At 47.5% G+C, this 17,891-nt stretch overlaps 1 pseudogene; it reads left to right on the top strand.

Moving 5' to 3' along the window:
- Positions 1-17,891, top strand: part of LOC132223730 (OTU domain-containing protein 6A-like) — a 186,921-nt pseudogene that overhangs the window by 157,577 nt on the left and 11,453 nt on the right.

Raw genomic sequence — 17,891 nt, 5'->3', positions numbered from 1 at the left:
GCTTTTTCTTTGGCACACATGAAACTGCATTTTGGTCCCAAAGGTCTTTTCCCATGTAATGAGTAAAAACAGAACTTTAGAAAGTCCAACAAACGAAAAGGATGCCATGGAGGATTGGGGGAAGTAGAAAATAACGCAGAAAGCCTTGCACACCCCGTGCCCATCTGGCATTCCCTCTCTGCCCCCGGTCAGACAGCCTGTTTGGGCAGACCATGGATGAGCAAGGTTGTCCAGGAAAGTGTGGTCCTCCATGCGAGTCCACAGCCTCGCCAGTACAGGGCTGGGGATGTAGTATTCGCCAAACTAAGTGCTATCGGCACTTGCCAACACACATTGGTGAACTCCCAGAGGGAACGCAGAAGCCTCCAGCAAAGGACTATCCTGTTTTTTTCTTTGGCACACATGAAACTGCATTTTGGTCCCAAAGACCTTTTCGCATATAATGAGTAAAAACAGAAGTTTAGAAAGTCCAACAAACGAAAAGAATGTCATGGATGATTGGGGGAAGTAGAAAATAACCCAGCAAGCCGTGCACACCCTGTGTCCTTCTTGCATTCCCTTATGCCCCCGGTCAGACAGCCTGTTTGGGGTGACCAAGTATGAGCGGGGATGTCCTGGAAAGTGTGGTTCTGCATGGGGTGTCCAAAGCCTCGACAGTACGAGGCAGGTGCTGTGGTATTTGGCACACGAAGCGCTATCGGCACTGGCCAACACACCCTGGTGAACTCCCAGAGGGAGCGGAGAACCATCTAGCAACGGATTATTCTGTTTTTTTCTTTGGCACACACGAAACTGCATTTGTGGTCCCAAATATCTTTTCCCAGATAATGAATAAAAAGACAAGTTGGGAAAGTCTAGTAATGAAAAGGATCTAATGGAAGATTGTGGGCAGTCGAAAATAACCCAGCAAGCCATGCACAACTTGCGCCCATCAACATTCCCTCTATCCCCCGGTCAGGCAGCCTGGTTGGGGTGACCAAGGATGAGCAAGGTTGTCCAGGAATGTGTGGTCCTCCATGGCGAGTCCACAGCCTCGCCAGTACAGGGCTGGGGATGTAGTATTCGCCAAACTAAGTGCTATCGGCACTTCCCAACACACATTGGTGAACTCCCAGAGGGAACGCAGAAGCCTCCAGCAAAGGACTATCCTGTTTTTTTCTTTAGCACACATGAAACTGCATTTTGGTCCCAAAGATCTTTTCGCATATAATGAGTAAAAACAAAAGTTTAGAATGTCCAACAAACGAAAAGGATGCCATGGAGGATTGGGGGAAGTAGAAAATAACGCAGAAAGCCTTGCACACCCCGTGCCCATCTGGCATGCCCTCTCTGCCCCCGGTCAGACAGCCTGTTTGGGCAGACCATGGATGAGCAAGGTTGTCCAGGAAAGTGTGGTCCTCCATGCAAGTCCACAGCCTCGCCAGTACAGGGCTGGGGATGTAGTATTCGCCAAACTAAGTGCTATTGGCACTTGCCAACACACATTGGTGAACTCCCAGAGGGAACGCAGAAGCCTCCAGCAAAGGACTATCCTGTTTTTTTCTTTGGCACACATGAAACTGCATTTTGGTCCCAAAGACCTTTTCGCATATAATGAGTAAAAACAGAAGTTTAGAAAGTCCAACAAACGAAAAGAATGTCATGGATGATTGGGGGAAGTAGAAAATAACCCAGCAAGCCGTGCACACCCTGTGTCCTTCTGGCATTCCCTTATGCCCCCGGTCAGACAGCCTGTTTGGGGTGACCAAGTATGAGCGGGGATGTCCTGGAAAGTGTGGTTCTGCATGGGGTGTCCAAAGCCTCGACAGTACGAGGCACGTGATGTGGTATTTGGCACACGAAGCGCTATCGGCACTGGCCAACACACCCTGGTGAGCTCCCAGAGGGAGCGGAGAACGCCCCAGCAAAGGATTATTGTTTTTTTCTTTGGCACACACGAAACTGCATTTGTGGTCCCAAATATCTTTTCCCAGATAATGAATAAAAAGACAAGTTGGGAAAGTCTAGTAATGAAAAGGATCTAATGGAGGATTGTGGGCAGTCGAAAATAACCCAGCAACCCATGCACACCTTGCGCCCATCAGCATTCCCTCTATCCCCCGGGTGAGAGAGCCTGTTTTGGGAGACCAAGGAGAGCAAGGATGACCAGGAAAGTGTGGTCCTCCATGGCGAGTCCACAGCCTCGCCAGTACAGGGCTGGGGATGTAGTATTCGCCAAACTAAGTGCTATCGACACTTGCCAACACACATTGGTGAACTCCCAGAGGGAACGCAGAAGCCTTCAGCAAAGGACTATCCTGCTTTTTCTTTGGCACACATGAAACTGCATTTTGGTCCCAAAGGTCTTTTCCCATGTAATGAGTAAAAACAGAACTTTAGAAAGTCCAACAAACGAAAAGGATGCCATGGAGGATTGGGGGAAGTAGAAAATAACGCAGCAAGCCTTGCACACCCCGTGCCCATCTGGCATTCCCTCTCTGCCCCCGGTCAGACAGCCTGTTTGGGCAGACCATGGATGAGCAAGGTTGTCCAGGAAAGTGTGGTCCTCCATGCGAGTCCACAGCCTCGCCAGTACAGGGCTGGGGATGTAGTATTCGCCAAACTAAGTGCTATCGGCACTTGCCAACACACATTGGTGAACTCCCAGAGGGAACGCAGAAGCCTCCAGCAAAGGACTATCCTGTTTTTTTCTTTGGCACACATGAAACTGCATTTTGGTCCCAAAGACCTTTTCGCATATAATGAGTAAAAACAGAAGTTTAGAAAGTCCAACAAACGAAAAGAATGTCATGGATGATTGGGGGAAGTAGAAAATAACCCAGCAAGCCGTGCACACCTTGTGTCCTTCTGGCATTCCCTTATGCCCCCGGTCAGACAGCCTGTTTGGGGTGACCAAGTATGAGCGGGGATGTCCCGGAAAGTGTGGTTCTGCATGGGGTGTCCACAGCCTCGACAGTACGAGGCAGGTGATGTGGTATTTGGCACACGAAGCGCCATAGGCACTGGCCAACACACCCTGGTGAACTCCCAGAGGGAGCGGAGAACGCCCCAGCAAAGGATTATTCTGTTTTTTTTTCTTTGGCACACACGAAACTGCATTTGTGGTCCCAAATATCTTTTCCCAGATAATGAATAAAAAGACAAGTTGGGAAAGTCTAGTAATGAAAAGGATCTAATGGAGGATTGTGGGCAGTCGAAAATAACCCAGCAAGCCATGCACACCTTGCGCCCATCAGCATTCCCTCTATCCCCCGGTCAGACAGCCTGTTTGGGCAGACCATGGATGAGCAAGGTTGTGCAGGAAAGTGTGGTCCTCCATGCGAGTCCACAGCCTCGCCAGTACAGGGCTGGGGATGTAGTATTCGCCAAACTAAGTGCTATCGGCACTTGCCAACACACATTGGTGAACTCCCAGAGGGAACGCAGAAGCCTTCAGCAAAGGACTATCCTGCTTTTTCTTTGGCACACATGAAACTGCATTTTGGTCCCAAAGGTCTTTTCCCATGTAATGAGTAAAAACAGAACTTTAGAAAGTCCAACAAACGAAAAGGATGCCATGGAGGATTGGGGGAAGTAGAAAATAACGCAGCAAGCCTTGCACACCCCGTGCCCATCTGGCATTCCCTCTCTGCCCCCGGTCAGACAGCCTGTTTGGGCAGACCATGGATGAGCAAGGTTGTCCAGGAAAGTGTGGTCCTCCATGCGAGTCCACAGCCTCGCCAGTACAGGGCTGGGGATGTAGTATTCGCCAAACTAAGTGCTATCGGCACTTGCCAACACACATTGGTGAACTCCCAGAGGGAACGCAGAAGCCTCCAGCAAAGGACTATCCTGTTTTTTTCTTTGGCACACATGAAACTGCATTTTGGTCCCAAAGACCTTTTCGCATATAATGAGTAAAAACAGAAGTTTAGAAAGTTTAACAAACGAAAAGAAAGTCATGGATGATTGGGGGAAGTAGAAAATAACCCAGCAAGCCGTGCACACCCTGTGTCCTTCTGGCATTCCCTTATGCCCCCGGTCAGACAGCCTGTTTGGGGTGACCAAGTATGAGCGGGGATGTCCCGGAAAGTGTGGTTCTGCATGGGGTGTCGACAGCCTAGACAGTACGAGGCAGGTGATGTGGTATTTGGCACACTAAGCGCCATAGGCACTGGCCAACACACCCTGGTGAACTCACAGAGGGAGCGGAGAACGCCCCAGCAAAGGATTATTCTGTTTTTTTTTCTTTGGCACACACGAAACTGCATTTGTGGTCCCAAATATCTTTTCCCAGATAATGAATAAAAAGACAAGTTGGGAAAGTCTAGTAATGAAAAGGATCTAATGGAGGATTGTGGGCAGTCGAAAATAACCCAGCAAGCCATGCACACCTTGCGCCCATCAGCATTCCCTCTATCCCCGGGTGAGAGAGCCTGTTTTGGGAGACCAGGGGAGCAAGGATGACCAGGAAAGTGTGGTCCTCCATGGCGAGTCCACAGCCTCGCCAGTACAGGGCTGGGGATGTAGTATTCGCCAAACTAAGTGCTATCGGCACTTGCCAACACACATTGGTGAACTCCCAGAGGGAACGCAGAAGCCTTCAGCAAAGGACTATCCTGCTTTTTCTTTGGCACACATGAAACTGCATTTTGGTCCCAAAGGTCTTTTCCCATGTAATGAGTAAAAACAGAACTTTAGAAAGTCCAACAAACGAAAAGGATGCCATGGAGGATTGGGGGAAGTAGAAAATAACGCAGCAAGCCTTGCACACCCCGTGCCCATCTGGCATTCCCTCTCTGCCCCCGGTCAGACAGCCTGTTTGGGCAGACCATGGATGAGCAAGGTTGTCCAGGAAAGTGTGGTCCTCCATGCGAGTCCACAGCCTCGCCAGTACAGGGCTGGGGATGTAGTATTCGCCAAACTAAGTGCTATCGGCACTTGCCAACACACATTGGTGAACTCCCAGAGGGAACGCAGAAGCCTCCAGCAAAGGACTATCCTGTTTTTTTCTTTGGCACACATGAAACTGCATTTTGGTCCCAAAGACCTTTTCGCATATAATGAGTAAAAACAGAAGTTTAGAAAGTTTAACAAACGAAAAGAAAGTCATGGATGATTGGGGGAAGTAGAAAATAACCCAGCAAGCCGTGCACACCCTGTGTCCTTCTGGCATTCCCTTATGCCCCCGGTCAGACAGCCTGTTTGGGGTGACCAAGTATGAGCGGGGATGTCCTGGAAAGTGTGGTTCTGCATGGGGTGTCGACAGCCTAGACAGTACGAAGCAGGTGATGTGGTATTTGGCACACTAAGCGCCATAGGCACTGGCCAACACACCCTGGTGAACTCCCAGAGGGAGCGGAGAACGCCCCAGCAAAGGATTATTCTGTTTTTTTTTCTTTGGCACACACGAAACTGCATTTGTGGTCCCAAATATCTTTTCCCAGATAATGAATAAAAAGACAAGCTGGGAAAGTCTAGTAATGAAAAGGATCTAATGGAGGATTGTGGGCAGTCGAAAATAACCCAGCAAGCCATGCACACCTTGCGCCCATCAGCATTCCCTCTATCCCCCGGTCAGACAGCCTGTTTGGGCAGACCATGGATGAGCAAGGTTGTGCAGGAAAGTGTGGTCCTCCATGCGAGTCCACAGCCTCGCCAGTACAGGGCTGGGGATGTAGTATTCGCCAAACTAAGTGCTATCGGCACTTGCCAACACACATTGGTGAACTCCCAGAGGGAACGCAGAAGCCTCCAGCAAAGGACTATCCTGCTTTTTCTTTGGCACACATGAAACTGCATTTTGGTCCCAAAGGTCTTTTCCCATGTAATGAGTAAAAACAGAACTTTAGAAAGTCCAACAAACGAAAAGGATGCCATGGAGGATTGGGGGAAGTAGAAAATAACGCAGCAAGCCTTGCACACCCCGTGCCCATCTGGCATTCCCTCTCTGCCCCCGGTCAGACAGCCTGTTTGGGCAGACCATGGATGAGCAAGGTTGTCCAGGAAAGTGTGGTCCTCCATGCGAGTCCACAGCCTCGCCAGTACAGGGCTGGGGATGTAGTATTCGCCAAACTAAGTGCTATCGGCACTTGCCAACACACATTGGTGAACTCCCAGAGGGAACGCAGAAGCCTCCAGCAAAGGACTATCCTGTTTTTTTCTTTGGCACACATGAAACTGCATTTTGGTCCCAAAGACCTTTTCGCATATAATGAGTAAAAACAGAAGTTTAGAAAGTCCAACAAACGAAAAGAATGTCATGGATGATTGGGGGAAGTAGAAAATAACCCAGCAAGCCGTGCACACCCTGTGTCCTTCTGGCATTCCCTTATGCCCCCGGTCAGACAGCCTGTTTGGGGTGACCAAGTATGAGCGGGGATGTCCCGGAAAGTGTGGTTCTGCATGGGGTGTCCACAGCCTCGACAGTACGAGGCAGGTGATGTGGTATTTGGCACACGAAGCGCCATAGGCACTGGCCAACACACCCTGGTGAACTCCCAGAGGGAGCGGAGAACGCCCCAGCAAAGGATTATTCTGTTTTTTTTTCTTTGGCACACACGAAACTGCATTTGTGGTCCCAAATATCTTTTCCCAGATAATGAATAAAAAGACAAGTTGGGAAAGTCTAGTAATGAAAAGGATCTAATGGAGGATTGTGGGCAGTCGAAAATAACCCAGCAAGCCATGCACACCTTGCGCCCATCAGCATTCCCTCTATCCCCCGGTCAGACAGCCTGTTTGGGCAGACCATGGATGAGCAAGGTTGTGCAGGAAAGTGTGGTCCTCCATGCGAGTCCACAGCCTCGCCAGTACAGGGCTGGGGATGTAGTATTCGCCAAACTAAGTGCTATCGGCACTTGCCAACACACATTGGTGAACTCCCAGAGGGAACGCAGAAGCCTTCAGCAAAGGACTATCCTGCTTTTTCTTTGGCACACATGAAACTGCATTTTGGTCCCAAAGGTCTTTTCCCATGTAATGAGTAAAAACAGAACTTTAGAAAGTCCAACAAACGAAAAGGATGCCATGGAGGATTGGGGGAAGTAGAAAATAACGCAGCAAGCCTTGCACACCCCGTGCCCATCTGGCATTCCCTCTCTGCCCCCGGTCAGACAGCCTGTTTGGGCAGACCATGGATGAGCAAGGTTGTCCAGGAAAGTGTGGTCCTCCATGCGAGTCCACAGCCTCGCCAGTACAGGGCTGGGGATGTAGTATTCGCCAAACTAAGTGCTATCGGCACTTGCCAACACACATTGGTGAACTCCCAGAGGGAACGCAGAAGCCTCCAGCAAAGGACTATCCTGTTTTTTTCTTTGGCACACATGAAACTGCATTTTGGTCCCAAAGACCTTTTCGCATATAATGAGTAAAAACAGAAGTTTAGAAAGTCCAACAAACGAAAAGAATGTCATGGATGATTGGGGGAAGTAGAAAATAACCCAGCAAGCCGTGCACACCCTGTGTCCTTCTGGCATTCCCTTATGCCCCCGGTCAGACAGCCTGTTTGGGGTGACCAAGTATGAGCGGGGATGTCCTGGAAAGTGTGGTTCTGCATGGGGTGTCCAAAGCCTCGACAGTACGAGGCACGTGATGTGGTATTTGGCACACGAAGCGCTATCGGCACTGGCCAACACACCCTGGTGAGCTCCCAGAGGGAGCGGAGAACGCCCCAGCAAAGGATTATTGTTTTTTTCTTTGGCACACACGAAACTGCATTTGTGGTCCCAAATATCTTTTCCCAGATAATGAATAAAAAGACAAGTTGGGAAAGTCTAGTAATGAAAAGGATCTAATGGAGGATTGTGGGCAGTCGAAAATAACCCAGCAAGCCATGCACACCTTGCGCCCATCAGCATTCCCTCTATCCCCCGGGTGAGAGAGCCTGTTTTGGGAGACCAGGGGCGCAAGGATGACCAGGAAAGTGTGGTCCTCCATGGCGAGTCCACAGCCTCGCCAGTACAGGGCTGGGGATGTAGTATTCGCCAAACTAAGTGCTATCGGCACTTGCCAACACACATTGGTGAACTCCCAGAGGGAACGCAGAAGCCTCCAGCAAAGGACTATCCTGTTTTTTTCTTTGGCACACATGAAACTGCATTTTGGTCCCAAAGACCTTTTCGCATATAATGAGTAAAAACAGAAGTTTAGAAAGTCCAACAAACGAAAAGAATGTCATGGATCATTGGGGGGAGTAGAAAATAACCCAGCAAGCCGTGCACACCCTGTGTCCTTCTGGCATTCCCTTATGCCCCCGGTCAGACAGCCTGTTTGGGGTGACCAAGTATGAGCGGGGATGTCCCGGAAAGTGTGGTTCTGCATGGGGTGTCCACAGCCTCGACAGTACGAGGCAGGTGATGTGGTATTTGGCACACGAAGCGCCATAGGCACTGGCCAACACACCCTGGTGAACTCACAGAGGGAGCGGAGAACGCCCCAGCAAAGGATTATTCTGTTTTTTTTCTTTGGCACACACGAAACTGCATTTGTGGTCCCAAATATCTTTTCCCAGATAATGAATAAAAAGACAAGTTGGGAAAGTCTAGTAATGAAAAGGATCTAATGGAGGATTGTGGGCAGTCGAAAATAACCCAGCAAGCCATGCACACCTTGCGGCCATCAGCATTCCCTCTATCCCCCGGGTGAGAGAGCCTGTTTTGGGAGACCAGGGGAGCAAGGATGACCAGGAAAGTGTCGTCCTCCATGGCGAGTCCACAGCCTCGCCAGTACAGGGCTGGGGATGTAGTATTCGCCAAACTAAGTGCTATCGGCACTTGCCAACACACGTTGGTGAACTCCCAGAGGGAACGCAGAAGCCTGCAGCAAAGGACTACCCTGTTTTTTTCTTTAGCACACATGAAACTGCATTTTGGTCCCAAAGATCTTTTCCCATATAATGAGTAAAAACAGAACTTTAGAAAGTCCAGCAAACGAAAAGGATGCCATGGAGGATTGGGGGAAGTAGAAAATAATGCAGCAAGCCTTGCACATCCCGTGCCCATCTGGCATTCCCTCTATGCCCCCGGTCAGACAGACTGTTTGGGCAGACCATGGATGAGCAAGGATGACCAGGAAAGTGTGGTCCTCCATGCGAGTCCACAGCCTCGCCAGAACAGGGCTGAGGATGAAGTATTCGCCAAACTAAGTGCTATCGGCACTTGCCCACACACATTGGTGAACTCCCAGAGGGAACGCAGAAGCCTTCAGCAAAGGACTATCCTGCTTTTTCTTTGGCACACATGAAACTGCATTTTGGTCCCAAAGGTCTTTTCCCATGTAATGAGTAAAAACAGAACTTTAGAAAGTCCAACAAACGAAAAGGATGCCATGGAGGATTGGGGGAAGTAGAAAATAACGCAGCAAGCCTTGCACACCCCGTGCCCATCTGGCATTCCCTCTCTGCCCCCGGTCAGACAGCCTGTTTGGGGTGACCAAGGATGAGCAAGGTTGTCCAGGAATGTGTGGTCCTCCAAGGCGAGTCCACAGCCTCGCCAGTACAGGGCTGGTAAAAATACTGTATTCTAGAGCAGCCCGCCACTGGAGGCTGAGATCAGCTACCTGTTGGAGGTTGGAGCAGTTGGGCTGAACTGTGGCGGGTCCTCTCGCTGCCACCAAACGTGGATTCTCGCCAAACACCCGGCAGATCTGCAGCTTGAGTACCAGCGGCTGAAGTGCCGCCACCTCCGCGAGAAAGAAGAGCTGCAGGAACGCATCCAGGCCATGAAGAACGCGGTCCCTAAGAACGACAAGAAGAAAAGAAAGCAGTTGCTCCTTGCCGTGGCCGCCTTGAGGCCGAAATGCAGCTGAAACAGCAGCGGGAGCTGGGGAGGTTCACAGAGCTTCCCCCTGCCAGCAGCAACCTCCATTCCCTCACTGAGGGTCTGGCCAAGATGGCTCCTGAGAACCGGCCTCCTTGCCTTCGAGGGTCCATAGAAGGCGCGAAAGCAGGGCCTCGCCGCAGAGAGCGAGCCAAGAGATGGCAGCGGACGACGCCGAGTGGGGTACCTGGCCAACTATGGCCGGACGAGGAGGAGAAGCTGGCGGTCAGCCTCGAGCCCAAGAACCTGGAGATGGAGATCCCGGCCAACAGCCACGGCATGTGCCGCGCCGTCCAAGACCAGCTGCCCTTCTCCGTGACCGTGGAGAGCCTGCGGGGCCGCACCGCCAACTACATGTGCAAGCACGTCCACGAATTCCTGCCCTTCTTCAGCGACCCCGAGACCCCCGAGGTCTACACCTGCGAGGACTTCCACTACTGCGACAACATGGTGCACCACGCATCCTGGTGAGGCCAACACGAGCTGAGGGCCCTGTCGCACGTCCTGCAGGGCCCCATCGAGGTGATCTGGAGGACATCAAGAAGCCGCTCACCCTCGTCTACAGGCACTACACCTCCAGCTTTGGCGGGGAGCACTATGTCTCGGCGAAGCAGCCCGAAGCCGAAGCCGAAGCCGAAGCCGCAGCCGAAGCCGAAGCCGAAGCCGAAGCCGAAGCCGAAGCCGAAGCCGAAGCCGAAGCCGAAGCCGCTGAAGCCGAAGCCGCCGAAGCCGCCGAAGCCGCAGCCGAAGCCGCTGAAGCCGAAGCTGAAGCCGAAGCCGAAGCCGAAGCCGAAGGCAAAGCCGAAGCCGAAGCCGAAGGCAAAGCCGAAGCCGAAGCCGAAGCCGAAGCCAAAGCCGAAGCCGAAGCCGAAGCCGTGAGGGCCTTTGCCCAGTGGTTCTCGTAAGCTGTGGGTGCCCCGCTGCTGTTGCTGTTCCCGCCTGCGCTGGAGCTGCCGCCTGGTCCCCTCAATAGGCTCTGTTATTCCCTTTGCCTTGCTGCTCTGGCTTTTCTTTTCTTTGTCTTGTTCAAAATTGAACAGCCCCGCTTTTCACCTGGTCTTGCTTCCTCCTCCCCCTTTCCGTCTTTGCCGCCTTCACAGGGTGGGGCACATGGACTAGGCACTGGGAAGGGATCTGTATTGTACCGCTTGAGGGGGTCAGTTGGAAAGTGCCAACCGCATCTTGCCCTTAAGGGTTTTTGCCTCCCTGCCCGATGAGAATTGGTTATGTTACAAACAATGTGGGGGTTAAAATGGAAACTGGGATTGATGGCGTTCTTAACTTGGGGAAAAATCAGTTTAGCTCAGCATCTTCAGACTGTCCATGCATATATTGGATTACTTAGATATACTTGGCGTTTATGTACTCGGAATGCCTTGTGAATGCCTTATGCCTTTTGCCTAGTTCTTGGTGGGGGGAGGGATTGTTTCGTGGGCTGTTTGGGGTTTCTTTTTTTCTAACTACTGAACATGTTGACATAATTAATCACCTATCTCGTCTCCAACTGTAAGTTACAATAATATTGAAGTGCTTCAGGTTCTCTACATATGGTATTACCACTCACTATTGACTTTTGAGATCATCTCCTTTAAGAAGACTTCTATGATTTTATAAACTTTTGAACAATAATAGATACAGAGGCAGAGCTGCCTCAAACAGATTGTCAAACTGCAGCGGGAAGGCCGGGGAGGGTGGTGGTGCAGGAGGTAGGGGGGTAAGAGATCAACCAAAGGACTTGTATGCATGCATATAAGCATAACCAATGGACATAAGACACCGGGGGATAGGAGACGCTAGGGGACTGTCTAGGGCGGGGGGGGGGGGGTGGGAGGAAATGGACACATATGTAATACCCTTTGTAATACTTTAAGCAATAAAAATAAATAAATAAATAAATAAAAAAGAAGACTTCTATGAACTCCCTGGAGAGGATTCCCTCCTGGATGTTTCTGTCACACCCTGTGTGTGTCACCATACCATGTGTCTGTCTCCCTCACCTAGTTGGTAGAGCCTTTGGAGCAGAGTATGCATATTTATATCCCAGCAGCTACCACATAACAGGTTCTCAGTAACTATTTAGTTGACTCAAAAATAAATAAATAAATAAATATATATATATATATATATATATATATATATATATATATATACACACACACACACACACACACACACACACACACACACACACACAGATATATAGTATTCTAAGGTCAGTCAGAATAATTCTTTTCTCTACATGGTTATGTCACCAACAAAGTACAACTAGATTCACTTGTTTCTTTTTCTTTTTTCATTTTGTGTGTTTTTTTTCTGGTTATAATTGCCTCAAAACTTTATTCCAAAGTCATATTATATACCAAGGTGTATTCAGATAAGTTTTGCCGCCATCCTGGTCTCCTCTACCCTGACCCCTCCCACCCCCTATATAGTTTTATTTGTTCTTATTGTCTTTTTATTATATTGTTTCTCCTCAAAAATATAAGCAAATGTGTACAAATATTAAAAAAATACAATATATCATTACAGTGAAATATTATCTATACTAATGAAAGGCTAATATGCTAATAAGGCCGGGAGACCTTCCGGATATCCTTCCGGATAAAGCCATGGCGGCAGGGCTGAGGCAGAGGCGGTTAGGGGCGATCAGGCCAGGAGGGGAGGGCAGTAGGGGGTGATCAGGCCAGCAGGGGAGGACAGCTGAGGGAGAGCAAGCCGGCAGTGAGGTCCAGTTGGGGGCAAACAGGCTAGCGGGGTTGGGGGGGGGCGCATTGGGGGATAAGCAGGCGAGCAGTGGGGGAAAGTTGGGAGTGAACAGGCAAGCAGAGGGGGGCAGTTAGAGGCAAGAAGGCCGGCAGGCAGAGTGGTTAGGGGCAATCAGGCAGGCACGTAGGTGAGCGATTAGGAGACAGCAGTTCCGGATTGTGAGAGGGATGTCCGACTGCCGGTTGAGGCCCAATCACACAGGGCCATGAGGGATCCCACAGGGACTGGGCCTAAACTGGCACTCAGACATCCCCCGAGGGGTCCCAGATTGGAGAGGGTGCAGGCCGGGTGACGGACAACACTCCCGGTGCATGAATTGCATGTACCAGGCCACTACTACACCTATGAAAAAGAATGCAGGCAGAGCACAGAGGATTTTTAGTGCAGTAAAAATATTCTGTATATTATAATGATGGAAATACAGGGTGGGGGGAAAATAGGTTCACATTTATGAGTACACAAAACAGTTCATTCTTGTATTATTTGTTAACTATTGTTTCTCAAAGGAATAACAGTAAACCTACTTCTGCCCCACCCTGGGTGTCAGTATACATTCATCCAAACCCATTCCCATCACACCAAAGGTGAACCCTAGGTAAACTATGGAATTTGGGTGATAATGATGTCAATGTAGGTTCATCCTTGGTTAAAAATGTATCCCTCTGGTTAGTGATGCTGACAGTGGGAGAGGCTATGCATGTGGGAGGGCAGCAGGTATATGGGAGATCTCTAAACTTCCCCTGGATGTTGAAATGAACCTAGAACTACTCTAAAAAAAAGTCTGTTTTAAAGAAAGAAGAAATGATTGACCTGTCCTGCAACACAGATGAACCTTAAAAACACTATGATACCTAAAAGAAATCATTCAAAAAAAAAAAAAAAAGAAAAGAAAGAAAAGGAACACCTATTGTGCCCAGCTGATGTGGCTCTGTGGTTGAGAGTCAACCCATGAACCAAGAGGTCATGGCTCAATTCCCAATTAGGGCACTGCCTAGGTTGAGGGTTTGATCCCCAGTTGGGGGTGTGCAGGAGGCAGCCAATCAATAATTCTCTCTCATCCCTGATGTCTCTATCTCTCTCTCCCTCTCCCTTCGTCTTTCTTAAAATAATAAAAATATCTTTTTTAAAAATCACAAGTTCTATGTTTCCATTTATAGCAAATGTCCACAATAAGCAAATCCTTAGAGTCAGAGAGTAAATTAACAGTTTTTAGGTGATGGGCAGTAGACAGAACTAAGGGTGACTGCTACGAGGTATGGGCTATGATTTTGAAGAGATGGAAATATTCTGGAATGAGACAGTGGCAATGGCTGCATAACAATGAATGTATTAAAGAGCACTGAACTACACACTCTAAAATGGTAATAGTTATGTGTATGAACTGTGTTTCAAAAAAACCTTCAATATTAGGCAATAATGAACATTTTCCAAACTCACTGTTGGTGTGGGTCGTGAACTCAGGAACTGAGCTAGGTGGTTCTGGTCCAGGAGGTCACATGAGGCTTCAGTTGAGATGTCACCGGGGCGGCAGTCATCACAACTGACTGGAGCTGCAAGCTCTGGTTCCAAAGAGGTGCAGTCACAAGGCTGGCGAGTTGGTGCTGGCGGCTCCTGGGAGGTCTCAGTTTCTTCCCACCGGGGCCTTTCCAGGAGCTGCTTGACTGTCCTTATCACTTGGTAGATGACTTCTAGAATGAGAGACAAATGTTGCTACCTCAAGCAAATGACAAAAAAGTTTCAGAAAGCTGTGTCTCCTGGTAGGATGAGGAACTAGCATCTGACTCACACAAGTAAAGTCTAGAGACCAGAGTTGGAACTGCCTGTGGCAGAAGGGACAATAAAATGATAGCCGTAGATGTAAACTGAACTGCCAGGAGACGCAGAAAAATATGTGTTTCCGGTGAATAGATAAGGACCCCACAAGAAACAGTAGGCTGAGATTGTCACAGAAGGAGAAAGAGCCAAGCAGGCCACCCAGGGAAGCAGATGAACCCAAATACAGGGGTGGGTCACTAAAGGCCTGGGGACTGGGAGGTGGGGGAGTATAATGACCACTCAGGGGGACTAAAAACATAGGTTCACATGAAACCTGTACAAAACCCAATCAGGAAGAATCACAAAACCTGAACAGGCTGAAAACACCTGATGAAACTGAAGCAGTAACCAAAAGACTCCAAGCAGACAAAAGCCCTGACCTGGATGGCTTCACAGGGGAGTTTTACCAAACAGTCAAAAGAGAACTAACACCTATCCTCCTCAAAATATACCAAGACATTCCAGAGAAACGAACACTTCCAAGTTTTTTTTTTTTTGCAAGGCTAGCATTATCCTAATTCCAAAACCAGATAAAGACATTGCAAAGAAATGGAATTACGGTATAGGCCATACACCTGATGAGCATAGATGCAAAAATCCTCAACAAAATATTAGCAAATCAGATCCAGCAATATATTAAAAAGATACATCCTGACCACGTAGGATTTATTCCAGGGATGTACGGCAGGCACAAAATTTGCAAATCAATAAATGTGATACATCACATAAACAAACTGAAAGACCAAAACACATGATAATATCAATAGACCCAGAAAAACACTTGACAAAATCCAACACCCATTTTTCATTTAAAAACAGCCCTCAGTGCCCGGCCGGCGTGGCTCAGTGGTTGAGCGTCAACCTATGAATCAGGAGGTCATGGTTCCATTCCCTGTCAGGGCACATGCCTGAGATGGGGGTGGATCCCCAGGAGGGGGGGGTGTAGGAGAAACCAATCAGTGATTCTCTCTCATCATTGATGTTTTTCTCTCTCTCTCCTTCTCCCATCCTCTCTGAAATCAATAAAAAAAAAAAATAAAGTTCTCAGCAAAGGGGGAACACAGGAATAATACCTCAGCATATTAAAGGCCATGCATGACAAACCTACAGCCAACATCATAGTCAATGGGCAAAAAACTAAAACCATTTCCCCTAAGAACAGGAACAAGGGAGGGATGTCCGCTTTCACCACTCTTATTCAACACTGTACTGGGAGTCTTAGCCACAACATTCAGAGAAGAAAATATAAAAGGCATCCAAATTGGGAAGGAGGAAGTAAATCTATCATTATTTTCAGATGATGTGATATTGTACTTAGAAAACATAAAGACTCCAGCAAAAAAAAGAAAAAACTACTAGATTTAATAAATGAATCCAACAATGTGGCAGGACACAAAATTAACTCCCAGAAATCATTGGCATTATTATACACCAATAATGAACTCACAGAAAGAGAAATTAAAAAAACAATCACATTTACCATTGCAACAAAAAAATTAACATACTTAGTAATAAACTTAACCGAGGAGGTAAAAGACCTGTACTCAGAAAACTACAGGTCACTGAAAAAAGAGATAGAGGACGATTTAAACAAGTGGGAGAATACACCGTGGTCATGGATTGGTAGAATTAGCACCATTAACATGTCCCAAAAGCAATCTACAGATTCAATACAATCCCTATTAAAATACTAACGGTATATTTCACAAATCTAGAACAAATATTCCAAAAAATTATATGGAGCCCAAAAAGGACCCCAAATAGCTGCAACAATCAAGAGAAAAAAGGACAAAGTTGGAGGGATCACAACTCCAGATATCAAGTTATACTACAAAGCCACTGGCATCAAAACAGCCAGGTACTGGCACAAGAAAAGGCACATAGATCAATGGAACACAACAAGAACCCTAAAATAGACCAAGCCATTACGTTAACATTTGACAAAGGAGGCAAGAGCATACAATGGAGAAAAGACAGTCTCTTCAATAAATCGGGGGGAGGGGAGATGGACAGGTACATGAGAAAAAAAAAACACTGGACCAGCACACACAAGAATAAATTCGCCCAAGCTGGTTTGGCTCATTGAATAGAGCACTGGCCCACAGACTGAAGGGTCGCAGGTTTGATTCCAATCCAGGGCACGAAACTCAGTAGAGCAGGCTCGATTCCTACCTAGCCCCAGTTGGGTGCAAGTGGAAAGCAACCAATCAATGTTTCTCTCCTACTCCCTTTCATACTCTCTAAAAATCAATACAAAAATATCCTCAGGTGAGGAGTAAAAAAAAGTATAAAATAAATAAAAGTTTTTAAAAGAATAAGCTTCAAATGCATAAAAGACTTAAATGTCAGTTGGGACCTTAAAAATCCTAGAAGAAACCATAGACGGCAAAATCTCAGACATTTCTCAGAGCAATATGTCTGCCGGTACATTTCCTAGGGCAAGGGAAAGTAACGAGAAAATAAACAAATGGGACTACAGCCAAATAAAAGGCTTCTGCACAGCAAAACAAACAAACAAACAAACAAAAAACCCACATCAACATCCCGGCCATGGTGGGTCAGTGGTTGAGCGTCGACGTATGAATCAGGAGATCACAATTCAATTCCAAGTCAGGGCATATGCCCAGGTTGTGGGCTCGATCACTGATCCAAAAAGGAGGCAGCCACTCAACAATTCTCTCTCATCAATGATGTTTCTATATCTCTCTCCCTCTCCTTTCCTCTCTGAAATCAATAAAAACATATTCAAAATAAAACAAGTTATCAACAAAATGAAAAGGGAGCCCACTATATATGGGAGAACGTATTTTTCAATGATACATCTAGTAAGAGGTTAATTTACAAAATATATAAAGAACTCATACAACTTAACAAAAGAAACACAATCCAATTAAAAAATGGACAAAGAACCTAAGTAAACACTTCTCCAAAGTGAATATACAGATGGCCAAGAGACATATGACAAAATGCTCAAAGTCACTAATCCTCAAAGAGATGCAATTTAAAACCACCATGAGGTATCATCTTACACCTGTCTGAATGGCTGCCATCAACAAATGACAAGCCATGGCGAGGATGTGGAGAAAAGAGAATCCTCCTACACTGCTGGTGGGAATGAAAACTGGTGCAGCCACTGTAGAAAACAGTCTGGAGTTGCCTCAAAAAAATTAAAACTGAAACTGCCATTTGATTCAATGATTCCACTTGGAGGAATATATCCTAATATGAATGCATAAAAACAACTGTGGTACGTTTATACAATAGAATACAATGAAGCTATAGAAAAGAAGGATCTCTTACCCTTTGAGACAGCAGATAGACCTGAAGAGAATTATGTATACTAAGTGAAATAAGTCCTTCAGAGTAAAACAAGTACCATATGATCTCACTCATAAGTGGAATCTAATGAACAAAATAAACTGCTAATCTGAGTGGATCCAGAGACATGGAAGCAGAGAACAGAGTGTGGAATCTCAGAGGGAAGGCGTGGGAGGGTGGGTGAGGGGAGGTACC

Source organism: Myotis daubentonii, chromosome X (genome assembly GCF_963259705.1).
Source record: "Myotis daubentonii chromosome X, mMyoDau2.1, whole genome shotgun sequence".
Taxonomy (NCBI): domain Eukaryota; kingdom Metazoa; phylum Chordata; class Mammalia; order Chiroptera; family Vespertilionidae; genus Myotis; species Myotis daubentonii.
Note: the sequence above shows the minus strand (reverse complement) of the source record. Positions and strands in the feature narration are given on the sequence as shown.